This window comes from Sceloporus undulatus, chromosome 1 (assembly GCF_019175285.1).
Source record: "Sceloporus undulatus isolate JIND9_A2432 ecotype Alabama chromosome 1, SceUnd_v1.1, whole genome shotgun sequence".
NCBI classification, from domain to species: domain Eukaryota; kingdom Metazoa; phylum Chordata; class Lepidosauria; order Squamata; family Phrynosomatidae; genus Sceloporus; species Sceloporus undulatus.
Genome location: NC_056522.1, coordinates 215,634,876 through 215,648,214, shown reverse-complemented (window position 1 = coordinate 215,648,214; position 13,339 = coordinate 215,634,876).

Here is a 13,339-nt window from a genome sequence, read left to right as displayed (position 1 = left end):
GACCATTTTAATTGGTCCTCCACCCCTAGAGGGAGGAATAGTAGTCTTAAATAGTAGAATTTAAGCCTAATTCAGGCTGCATCGTGGCTTTTGTCTCCCAATCCGCAATCCAAGTACAGGCTGGCTGCAGCCAGCATCCCTTAACGCAGTTCGGTGTCCATTTTTCAACGTTAGAAAGTGCCTGCAAAAAAGAAAATACTATTCTTTTTAACTGAAAGAACAATTCTCTAGGAATCTCCAGGGCCTCCAGTTCAGCTCTGTGGCCAACATCTGCTAAAAACTGATCATAGAATCATGTTGGAGGGCCTACAACTGCCTAGAGAAGTGTATTATTATTATTATTATTATTATTATTATTATTATTATTATTATTATTATTATTATTATTATCATCATTATTTTACTATATTTATAAAGTGTAAACTTGCACAGCGCTGTATATTTTCTCTAGGTACTTCTAGGTTCTCCAGCACAACTCTATGGTCAATGTTTGTCAGAGTTACCTTGGAAGACCTAGAGATTCCTAGAGAGAAGTATTGATCAAAACTGTAAATAATCAAATCTGAAAAAGTCAAAGCCGTAAATGTGGAGGACCAAATGTATAGCTGCTTCTTGGCAAACAGACAGGGCCCTGATATAGGACAACGTAACACAAGATGAGGGCACTGTGCTGAGGAATTCCTCAGAATTGGAGCTACCATTGCTCTTCCTTAGGCTGACCTGTAATGGTTCATGTAGAAGGAACATTTTGTACAGGGTTATGCAATCTGACTATGCCCCATCTGCAGTTGCACCCAGAGGTATCTGAGGTGATACAGCCCAGTCAGTCTTTCTTTAAAGGAAAGGAAAACCACACACCAAAAAAATAAAAATAAAAAATAAGCCACTACCTGCTCTTATGTACACAGCTGGATCCTGAATAATAAGCAGCTGAGGCACAATAAAAACTGAACTGCTCCAAGATCCCTTTTCATTTTATCGAAACTGAAGCACTGAAAGTGTATGCGCGGCTTGTTTCATTTTTCAGAGGCTGCAAAGGTCACTGAATTCCTGCTGACATGTGAGGGAGGATGTTAACTTTTTCTCAGGCGGTTGTTAAAAAGCTGAAAATATTATAATACACTAATCTGAGCCTATTTTTGACCAGAGTTTGGAAAAAGAACTTTTCAAAGAATAACTCCCAGCATTCCTTAGCCAGTGGCCATGCTGGCTGGGGGATTCTGGGAGCTGAGGTCCAAAAGGGAGCAATTCTAAGCTGTACACCTGACCCACAAATAAATAATATGAGGATTTTGAAAACAAGTCCATGTGCCTTGCCTTGGATGCACTGGCCCTCCTCCTCATAACACTCTTGAGGAAAAAGCCCTGTTAGATATTTAACAGTTGGATTTCTCTAGGTACATCTAGGCTTGCCATATCCTGGTTCCAGCCATATCCCAGTTTTTCAACCATCTGGAACATCCCGTCCCAGGTATGGCAGCAGTCCTGGAAGCTCCCAGTCACCACCACCTCCCTCTTAGTTACCACACTTTTAGCGTGGCAGTGGCAGTAATCCAAGGCCTAGCTGCCATTCCAGGCCTTGCTGGGAAGGAGGGCTCGGGGGAGAGCCTAGCCAGTGGGCTGGGCTCCAGAGGAGGAGGCCACGGCCGTGCGGCTTCCTACTCTGGAGCCCAGCCCACTGGCTAGGCCCTGTACGGCTCCGCCTCCGAGAAGGCCCTGCCGCCGAGCTGGGATCTGAGGAGAGAGGCTGCAGCCTCTCTCCTCAGACCCTAGCCGGGATTGGCAAAGCCTTCTCTGGAGGTAGAGGAGCATTCTCCGTCTCCGAGAAGGCCTTGCCGCCGTTTATATTAATGCTTTTTTAATTTCTTAATTTTTTTGCTTTTTAGTTGTTCTTGTCCTCCATTTACAAAATATGTCGTACATTTGTCCTACATTTTTTTACATTTGTCCCAGTTTGGAGGTAGACAGTTATGGCAATCCTAGGTACATCTCCTTAAGTCACCAAGGAAAATTGTTTCAGATTGTTTCTCCCAATGTATATCTGGTTTGGGTGTTTTATTTTGTTGCAAGGCACCCATAGAAGATTACTAATTTCTTCAGTGTAGTGACACAAGAGGGAGTGAAGCTGAAGGCTTTCATGGCTGGCATCCATAGTTTTTTGTGGGTTTCAGAGAAGATGCCAGCCACAGATGCAGGTGAAACTTCAGGAATAAACTCTTGTAGAACATGGTCACATAGCCTGAAAAACCCACAAAAAAACAAGCAGAAGTGTTTCTAATGGGGACAAAAATTACCGTTTTGTATTCTAGCCTCTTGCCACTGTGTTGTTACCCAGAGTACTAGTATTTTCCTCCTTATGGGGCAAATTTTGACAAGGACAATAGCAAGGAAGAAATGGTTAGAAACCACTTTCAACAATTGCTGTATTTCTGTTTTTAAAAGCAGGAAAAATACTGATACAGGCATAAAACCCATAAAATTGGGCACTTTACGAATTTCCACTGAATGTCTGAAATATATGATGAACCTGTGGTAGTAAATCCACTCTCAGTTTTCATCTGAATTTTTAAAAGTGCTGAACTTTCTCCCCCAAATACCCCACAGGACTTGAGAAAACTCCTTTAAAGTTTGAACTAGAGCCTGAACCAGGGTGATCAAATGTCTTAACCGTAAAGGAAGACAAGGACATTAAAGAAAAATGGAGGACATTCCAAAATTAAAGCTAAAAACAGTAATATAAATATAAATGTATGCTTCTTAGTCATGGAGGACATTTTGAAATTTCTCCTGGACAGAAGATTGACATGGAGGATAGGTCCTGGTAAAGGAGGACATTTGGTCACCTTGACTTGAAACAGAATCACTGCTTGCCTGACATGGTCAAGTCACTAGATGCCACTGCTTGAGAGATTTTTCCTCAGCCAGGAGATTTGAAAAGCCCTTTCAGGAGTCCAAAGGCTTTAGACCAGGGGTAGGCAACCTTTTTGAGCCGGGGGCCGGGTTGCTGTCCCTCAGACAACTGGGGGGCCGAAGCCAAAAAATAAATAATTAATATTTTTTTTTTAAAAAAAATTAAATATATAAATAAACCAGGACAAATGTAGGACAAATTTCAAATGAAGACACTTTTAAAAAAAAAAAGGGAGACACGGGAAAAAATGTGCTGATTTTTAAAAAATGTTAATATAAATGCATGTTTCTGAGGCTTCTATAGACAATTTGCACCCCAAAGGCCCCGGTGGCAATTGGCGGCAGGACCAGGCTGGGGCCAGTCCCAAGGCCTTGCCGGGCCGCATCCGGCCCACGGGCCGCAGGTTGCCTACCCCTGCTTTAGACAAAAGGATTGCTGGCAGTGGAGGACATTCTTTTGCACAGGAAAGGCCCAATATGGCTTCTCAGGTTGCATTTACACTATGGAATTAATGTAGTTTGACTTTAACGACCATGGGTCAATACTATGGAATTCAGGGATTTGTAGTTTTGTGAGATATTTAGCCTTATCTGTCAGAAAGCTTTGGTGCCACAACAATCTACAAACCCCAGTATAGGATGGAGCCATGACAGTTAAAGCGGTCTCAAAGTGCATAAATTCTGCAGTGTCGCAACGGCCTGTCGAGAAAAGCATCACTTCTTACCCAAGTACAAATAACAGAGCAATTTAGGAGTAGCCTGAAGAGCCCCTGTTTTATCAAAGGGATCTTATTGCTGTCCGTTCCTTGTTTTCTTTCCTAAATTAATTAAAGCTGGTCTTCTCCTTCTTCTTCTTCACAAAGGCAATAGGGAAGGGAGCAGCTGGGACAGACAAAATGCAGGGCTCACTATGAATCTAATAATTAAGAGGGATAATCCTGGATCAAAATGGGGAGTGGTAGTTTGTGGACTTGACAAGGGAGCAAGGTTACTACCCCCACCGTTGTGGGGAGAGGTGTCCCATTCCAGAGTGAAGATCAGTTCCCAAGCTGCCAATGAAGGTGGGGCTGAACATTTAAACTGAGTAAAAGTTTGAATTTCAAGTTACCCTTTTTCAAAGGTCTTGCCCTGTGCCAACCAAATATATAATCTGCCCTAAGACTTGACCACACTGAAACCTGGTTTTCCATGAGGTTTAAATTAGTGTCTGAGCTAGGCCAACTGTTATTATACTTCCCCATTTTTTCAGATCAAAACACCCTTCTCAGTACATTTATTTAAAAGATAAAGCTTGAATGTTAGAGCAAAGGTTAAGCTAGAACTGTTCTCTAGAACATTTATTTGCAAGGTTATTTATTTTTTAGTACAGTATGTATGAATTTTCAGTTATGTGAGCTCCACAATTCAGCCTGACATGGTACTTTCCAGCTAATGATTTATAACCTTTACAGTGTAAATGTGTAATGCCTCCTGAATTTCTAGAAGAAAACCACTTGTTCTGAGCAAATGAGAAAAAGAAATGAGAAAAAGAAAAACTGCTGGTGGGGGGGGGGCAGGTGGATGACAGGACTGTATAACCCTTTCTCTACCACCAGCCTCAAAACCTTCTCCACCATTTCTGCCTACTACCACCACCACCCCTTGTGTATGTTTATTACTTATAATGGTTGTTGGCTAATATTTTTGGAAGATCCAAGTTGATCTCAAGATTTTTTGTTAATAGTTAACAGAACCCACTGGCTGTTGAAGTAATATAAGTTGCAAAGTAATACAAAAAAGCTTTTTCAAAACTATACAGAATAAAACAAGTAAGATTAACATTTATTTTAGTTCCTTGATTTTGTAAACAGCTTCAAGATCATTTTTAGCAGCCTATACATTGATTTAAACAAATTGAACATACAATTTTCAGTGACAACCTAAATCTGTCTTTTGTCTCCTAAAGTAAACCAGCTTCAACTCAATTTATGTCATTTTTTTCCAGGTAGGGCTGGAGCATAACATTATTTACTTATGATTAAAAAGTTTTTGATTTTCTAATATAGTGGCCCAAAGTTATTGGGCAACAATATATATTTTTGTTAATTCAGTACTGGGAATGGCAGAGAAGTACAGTTTTGCTAGGGAATTCACCTTTCTCTCCCAACACTAGAGGAAATGCTGCTTTTAAAATTATGTCTGCTATGTCCTCAGATGTATGCTGTAATTAAAAACCAATAATTTACTTTGCTTCATATCCTGCTGTTTTCCCTATAAGCAAAATTATAAGAATCTGCTAGGTAAATTGATCACCAAAAAATTATGTAATCAATCAAGAGTTTGTTATGCTTTTAATCTGCTCTTATGAGATGAACGTGACATGAGCAAGTGACTTTAAGTCAGGCTTTATGGTAGGGTGGGCAACTATGGAAGTCTAAAAGGCCAGACTAGCCCCCTAGGTGACCTTGGCAATGTGAGAATTTAAAACTCTTTTAAAGCCATTGCACTCCATCATACACAAAAAAAATCATTTTTGACCCCAAATGACCACTGGGAGTGTGCCATTTTTTTGGGGGGGGGGGTCCTTAGGACTAGGAGGATTCTTTAAAAAACACAAAAAGTAATTGGAAGTCACTTCTGGTTTCCTTCCTGTTTTAACAAACGTCTGTCCTGGGCCTAGAATGGCACATAGAAAGAATAAAACATGGCAAATTCCCTTACATCCCCTTAGAGGCAGTTGTAGTTGGCACATAGGGGCCATGGGGACCTCAAAAAGCGCCCTTGCAGGATTGCATGCCGCCTGCACTTTGCTCACCTTTGTTATATTGTTATCTTATTCACATGGTCAATTCTAACTTGGGGAAGTCCTGTTACACTACACTTAATCTACATTAGTTTAGGATTTCTAGCCTACCATATCCTACCATATTTATTAGTCACAATCTTTTGTAAGAATTAACAGAATAGAATAAAATAGATATAGATCTAATTTTTATTTTAAAAATATAATACCGTAGCTATAAAAACAAGTGTGAACACTTTTCTATATTTTCATCTAATTTCTAGCTGCAGTGGTCTGTGTGACCCTCCTTGATCGACTTGAAGGTGACCAAATCACAGCTTCTCATGAAGTTCTAGTTGACTATCAACGACGACCTCAACAACTAATTTCAATGTTTATCAAGAAACGGCTTGGGCTATGGAATCAAAAGGAACGATTAGACAATGCAGTAGTTTAGAGTAACTACAGAATATACATGTGCCTGCTGTGCCGCTATGACACCATATTAATGTCTAGACATTGAGAATTGCTCAGAGGGTAGTCAGTACAGTATAAATATGTGTGTGCATATATTTCTTCAAGTTGCCTGTTGACTCATGGTGCCCCCATGAATCGCCTTTCTTAGGCAAAGAATACTCAGAGGTGAATTGCCAATGCTTTCCTCTGAAATATAGCCAATAGCACCTGGTATTTCTCTCTGAGTATTCAGGCATGAACCAAATGGCATTGTTTGTTTTCTTTTGCTTAAAGACAGATAACAGGAGAATAAATTGGTCTCTCTATAGTTTTAAAATTCAGTGGCAGTATGCAACACATTAATAAACATCTTAATTATGAACCATTTTAACTACAACAAAATGCAGGGTTTGGGTTGTCACTGTAAGGAAATTATTTTGTGTTATTAAACATATAAAACTATTGGAGAAAATGTATAAAGGCACCAGCTGGAAGGAAAGGAAGGGAGGAAAACTCCAAATGCTCAGGTAGTAAGTTATTTATTTAAAGCCCATGGTGGATTTGTTTCAAATTATTTTTCTTTGTCAGGACCACCAATGCTGTCAGGTGGAGTGAAGAAGATACCACAGGCAGCAGATTTGCGGTGTCATGAAAGAGAGGAGAGGATTAGTTATTTAATTTGTTAGTGCTGTATTTTTACTGCTAGGCATGGGTGGGGTGGGGTGAAGAGATGCTTATGGGATTTTCTGTGTCATATGCCAGAATAACTTGTCTAGCCTCAGGTATGAAAACTTGATTTATGCAGGTGAAGGACACTGTTTCTTGCTCTGCCTCAGGCAGCAAGTTGTTTTGGCTGGCCCCATTCCTTGGGCATACTCTTGAGTAACCATTTTCAAGCTGCTTCACTCTTTGCCAGTGGTCTCTTTTTCAGAAGCAAGTTGCAGCAGCACATAGATACCATATTGAAAATGGTTGTTCAAGATGCCCCTGAGGAAGAGCAACTGTTCAAAGCACATTGGGTGTTAAATAATTTTCTCCTGTGCCTCCGGAGATTTCTTCCCTTTATTTTTCAACATAAAATAAACAAGCTTTCCATGCCACAGCCTATCCTTTGAGGTATGCATTGTGAAATCTTGAATTTATCAAGGATGTTGCTAAATCATTTAACTTAGGATGTCATGAGCAAGATGTAGGTAAATTAATGTTTATTTAACTGTGGGATGCCAGACAAAATTAACTATTGGTTCTTGTGAAGTATCTTTGATGCACACCTTGAGAAAAACTGTATCAATCCCTGTTACTCTTTTAAGATGTTTGTTTTGTTGCTTGACTTGGAGTACCTCCATTTGAGTGCAGCTACTATTTAGAGTTACATACTATATAGTCATCCAGCTTTTCTCATAGTAAGGTGCATAGCAAATGAGGGGGTAAAATGGGATATAAAACAGGCCATCTTTTCCTGTATAATAAAAACATAATGTAGGAAGAATGTAGTTACTCAAAAGAAATACACAGGAAGGCAACAAATCTGAATTTTTCCAGCAGTTAACAACACTCTAGTCCAAAAAGGAGATCAAGGCAAGAACAAGTAGCTGTCAAATGTGCATTATAATGCAAATCTGGATCTGCATTTGATTTAATAATATGTCAGTTTTGGATGAAGAGTTTCATCCCCCTTCCAAGGTCAGTAGTTTCTTTTGAGTAATAATGCTACTAATGCTGGGCTGGGGCATGTCCCATGAGGTCAATGAGGACTGAAGAGCTTTTCTCTTGAACAAAAATTATAAATAGCTTTATCTTTGAGAGTGAAAATTCAGAAATTCTACCCAATTCCATGGTATTTGTGAATGTTCTACATTCATATTAGGGGGTCTCTTCCAACTCTGTGATTCTATGATTTATCACTTGGAACACCAGCCTGGGTCTGGACTGGTGGTACTCTTTTTCCATTTATTTCCTTTCTCAGCAATTTATTTTGAATAGATGGTATCTGCAAATATGTAATGCATACGTCCTCTATTGGAAATTTCCCAGGAGCCACCCAGCTATTAAGCAATGAAGGAACAACCTCACATGAGAGATGCTGAGGGGCATAATTGACAGTGCATTGATAGCTATTCCTCCAAAGCTCACTGGCCATTCCCTTGTCTTGGAGGAGGAAACACCAACAGCTATGTGCACTACCCACCTTCTCTAGCACCCTCCAGACTCACCTCCTGTCCTTAGGTACGGTGAAGAACCCTGCTGCGTTAACAACACTGAAATATTTTTAGTTGCCAGTCCAGTCAGATTCCAAATATAGGCCTTATTCCTATTTGTACATCCTAATTAAAGCAGACTCACTGCATCAGTTGTTGAATGGCAAGTCAACACTTATGTAAATCCCATTGACTCAATGTGTCTGCAGTAGGATTACCAGTAGAATTCAGGCCACAGCATTAGGAGATTGGAAAGAGTTCCATTTTATCCTCTTCTCAGGCAGCAAAATATCTTAGGTCAGCTCTAGAAATTGCCAGTGTATACATTTTCCCTCCAAGCAAAGTCCAGGTTAGCATCTTATGGATGAAATTCAAGCCTTCCTGTGCATCATATTCTCTGGGCACCGACAATACTTGAATGCCAAGACAAAAGTCCACAATATCACTTATATGTCATATATGAAGCTCTTTTATATATGGTGCCAGGCCAATTGCATATGAGACCACATCTATGTCAGTGGTGACCACTGGAAAGTAAACATATGTATTTATTCAAAAATTAGTTACACAGAGTTCCATGTTGTTGTTGTTGTTGTTGTGTGCCTTCAAGTTGTTTCTGACTTACGTCAACCCTAAAGTTTCTGAGACTGAGAGTGTATAATTTGCCAAAGTCACCCAGTGGGTTTCCATGTCTGAATGGGGATGTGAACCCTGGCCTCCAGACAAGTCATCCAACACTCAAATCACTATGCCATGCTGGTTCAGTGAGGTTTACTCCCAGGCAAACAGGCACAAGATTGCGCCTGCTTGTTACTAAGACTGTTTACAATAGTGAGCCAAACTAATTCCTGTACCTTGGGGATTACTTCACAGTTGATTTGGATGTAAGCCTACCACTTCGGCATATTATTGTTTGTTCAGCACACCTGTGAAGAAATACTCAAATGTTATTTTAGATCACAGTGGGGTAACATTTCATTTTAGACATCTGTCAGGGATTGATCAAACAGCTTCAAAATATTTAGACAGACAATGTCATTGTATGGCAACTCCATAGCCTCACAGATAATGTTCTGAGTCAATGATGCTGTGATCTTAGCTGAAAATGGAACACCATAATGCTGGTTTCATACCTAAATATTTCAGTAAACACCAGGTGATGAGCTTCTTCATGACAGAGGGGCCAAAAAAAGAAGGGGGAGAAAGAGATGGCTGATTTAGAAATGAAATAAAAAATTACTACTGGCAAGTAGTGTGCATATTTGTTGGTTAATCAGAACTCAGATATGGGAAGCATAATCTTTTATAAATGAAAACTATATATATATATATATATATATATATATATATATAGAGAGAGAGAGAGAGAGAGAGAGAGAGAGAGAGAGTATGATTCAGTCCATAATGTTGTTAGTTTAAATGGTCTATGCAATTGGATTACAGAATTGTGCTGTTTTGTAATAAGTTTAACTTACATAGTTTAATGTATCACATTACATCTGCTATATACTTCTGCAGAATTGGATAATACAGACTTTAAAATAATTCCCAAAGAGAGAATGGAAAAGGGTTGTTGGTAATAAGGGCAGGGAGGGAGGGAGGGAGGGAGGGGGAATGGTTTATTGTATTGGAGTCATCATTCATCTGATAAATATTTATGAACTGGTTAAAGACTGGAAGTGGGAAGGAAATAATAATGTAGCAGTTGCAAACATATGTACAAGTGTACAACAGGCCTCATGCTTACTTTAATTTTCTACTGCAGACTAGCAGAATGGGGCTGTAGGTTCATATAATGAGCCCTCGGTATCTGCTACAGTTTGGTTCTAGGATCCCCTTGGATACCAAAACCCATGGATGTGCATGCCCCGTTAAATAAAGTGAGGTAGTAAAATTGTGCCCCTTATATAAAATGGCAAAATCAAGATTTGCTTTTTGGGATATATCTATCTATATATATAGATATAAATATAAATGTATTGATATATTTCCAAGGTATGGATGGTTGAATCCGTGGATGAAGAATCCGTAGATATGTATTCCCATTTAGCTGAGAAAACTTCTGAGTAATTTGGGATCAGACATTACCATTCACCCTAGTCTACCTTACAGGGCTGGTATGACGATTAAAAAAGGAAAAAAGAGCTTTGTACTGTACAACATCTTCAGCTCTTGCAAGGAAAGAAGGGATACTATCTAAAGAAGAAACAAATGCCAAGCCCATTACCACCAGTTTAGGTTTGAAGATTGGAACAAAGAGGACTTATGAAAGACGTGGGAACTTCTTGAACTTCTTTCATATGGACATTTGCCTATAGGAAAATCGGGGAGGGAGGTAGTTTCCATTAGTAAATCTTCTTACTAATGGATCTAAATAAAGCTCTTACTAATTCTTATTTATGGATCTGTTTGTGTCAGCAAAATGAGGGTCGTGGGTGATAATGTCCTACCTGTCCTGAATCTCCCTTCAAATTTTATTTGAGATGGCTGGGAGACCCACCCAAGTCAAGCAGCTTTGGGTGGGCACAAACAGGAGGGATGGGGAGTCCATGTTCTGCAAACGCATGACACCAGATTTCATTCAAGGTCCTAGTTCCCTTCATACACTTTAGCATAGGTGTGGGGAATGTATGGCCTTCCAGATGGTGTTGGGCTGTCACTCTCATGATCCCTCTCCATTAATAATGTTTGCTAGGAATGTGATGGGAACGCAAGCTTAACACCATCTGGAGAGCCACACATTCCACACTCTGGCCCTAACAGAGAAATTCCAGAGGGTCATCAGAGGCCTACTTCATTTTTTAAAAAGTACTAGACTACCCAGACGGCAGACAGTTAGTGAGTAATCTAAAACCTTCCCATCCATTTCTGGGAACGCTCTCAGGGTAGGTGTCTGGGGCAAATATGCATAAGCTCCTGAGATCCAGGGGTCTAATGCCTTGTACACATATTATATAGCAATGATGGCAAACCTTTTAGAGACCAAGTGTCCAAGCTTAGTGATGTTCCTGCACAGGGTCATCTGGGACCGGGGGGTGGGATGGGGCAGGGCTTCTGGGGCATGGGACATCTGGGCAGCAGGATTTCCAGGTGGAAAACCCAAAGCACATGCTCTCAGCCTCAGGCTAGCAATAGCAAACCTGCCTGATGAAACTTGCCAAGAAAAGCCCATGATAGTTTCACCTTAGGGCTGCCAGGAACAACTTGAAGGCACACACACAAACACACCCCCAAGACACACTCTCAGCCTCAAACTAGCAATAGCAACCTCTCCTCTGACACAATGCCATGCCACTGCCGCTTCCTCCTCCTCCTCTCCCTCCTCACTGGCGGTGGGTGGGCCACTGGAGACATGGGGATGCCGCCACTTTGTCTTCCCCTTCCTCTTCTTTCTCCTGCCTCCTCTTCCTCTCACTCTCACTGGCGGTGAACGGATAGGAGGCTGGCAGCATTGAGTACCACTGCTGCCGCTTCTTCCTCTTCATTCTCCTTTTCCTCTCTCCCAGCTCTCACCAATGGTGGGCAGGTGGCTGGAAGCATGGGGCCGCTGCTGCCACTTCCTCCTCCTCCTCCTCTTCCTCCCTCCCTCCTTTCCAACTCTCGACAGAGGGCGGGCTGCTCGTATTATGGAACCACTGCCACCGCCGCTGCTTCCTTCTCTTCCTCCTCCTCCTCATCTTCCTCCTGTCTCCCCTCCCTCCCTCCCTCCTCTCACCAGTGGTGAAAGGCTCGCATGCCCACAGAGAGGGCTCTGCATGACGACTCTGGCACATGTGCCATGGGCTTGCCATGACTGTTATACAGTGTGATACAACTAATAATAAATAAATAATAAAGTTTTTATTTGTACCCCGCTCCTTCCCAAGATCAGGGCGGCTTACAGCAAATGGTTAAAACAGAATAAATACAAATACAGGTTAAACATCTAGTACAATAAAAAAATAAGCTAAAATGCCCTATAAGCCCAACCTCTTGGCCACGAAAGAGGAGGGAGGCCCACAGGATTTTTAGTCGGGGAATGCCTGTTGGAACAGGAAGGTTTTCAGGTCCTTCCTGAATTGGGCCAGGGTGGTAGTCGAGTGGAGCTCGGTGGGCAGCGTATTCCAAAGGGCTGGGGCAGCAATGGAAAATGTCCTCCGTGTGGTGGAGGACAATCTAGCCCCAGGCACCTTCAGTAGTTGCTGCCCAGACGTTCTGAGGGTGTGAGGCGGATTGTACGGGGAGAGGCGGTCCTTTAGGTATCCTGGACTCAAGCCACTGAGGTCCAACTGTACAGGAAGCTTAAATTACAATATTAAACAAAGTTGTATCAGTTGTATCATGGGAGTGGGAAGCCATAGAAGGCTACATTAGCCCCCTAGTAGACAAAGAGCCACACCTGCATCGACCAAAAACTGTGCCCCCACAACAACATTAGGGGTATGGGAGCATTTTCATGATGTTTTAGGACGCAAGATATCATAAAAATGCTCTCCACACCCCCAGAGTTGGCATTTTGGTGGCAATTTTATAAAAAAATTAAATTTAAAACAATTCTGCAAAAATTGTTTTTGCTCTGCACACCCATTAGAGTGCATTTGGGGGTATTCAGGAGAAAATAAATGCATTCCTGGAGGCCCGGCGGCCCCATACAGCCTAAGGGGCCACACTATGTCCACCCAGCTGTACAAGAGCCTACTCTAGCCAGTATCTTTGCAGGTCTTTTGTCAAGTTGCTTCATTAACATTTTCTTCTTGTGCCTTGGAGGATACTTTCAAACAGTAACATGGGTTAGGACGAACTGGGTGTCTTCACAGGGATAAACTATACAAATCAAAGAGTCATAACACTTGTTGGGATTATTGCATTCCCTGTAGGAGGCGTGGTTCATCTGCCACATTCAGAAATCCGAAATGTCATCAAAAGGAGTATGCTTTTCCATGGAATATTAACTGGTTAGTTAGTATTCTCCATAGTGTGTTGGACAGACAGCTGCCTTCACTCCTCACCTTGCAAAAATTGACTCAGGAATATT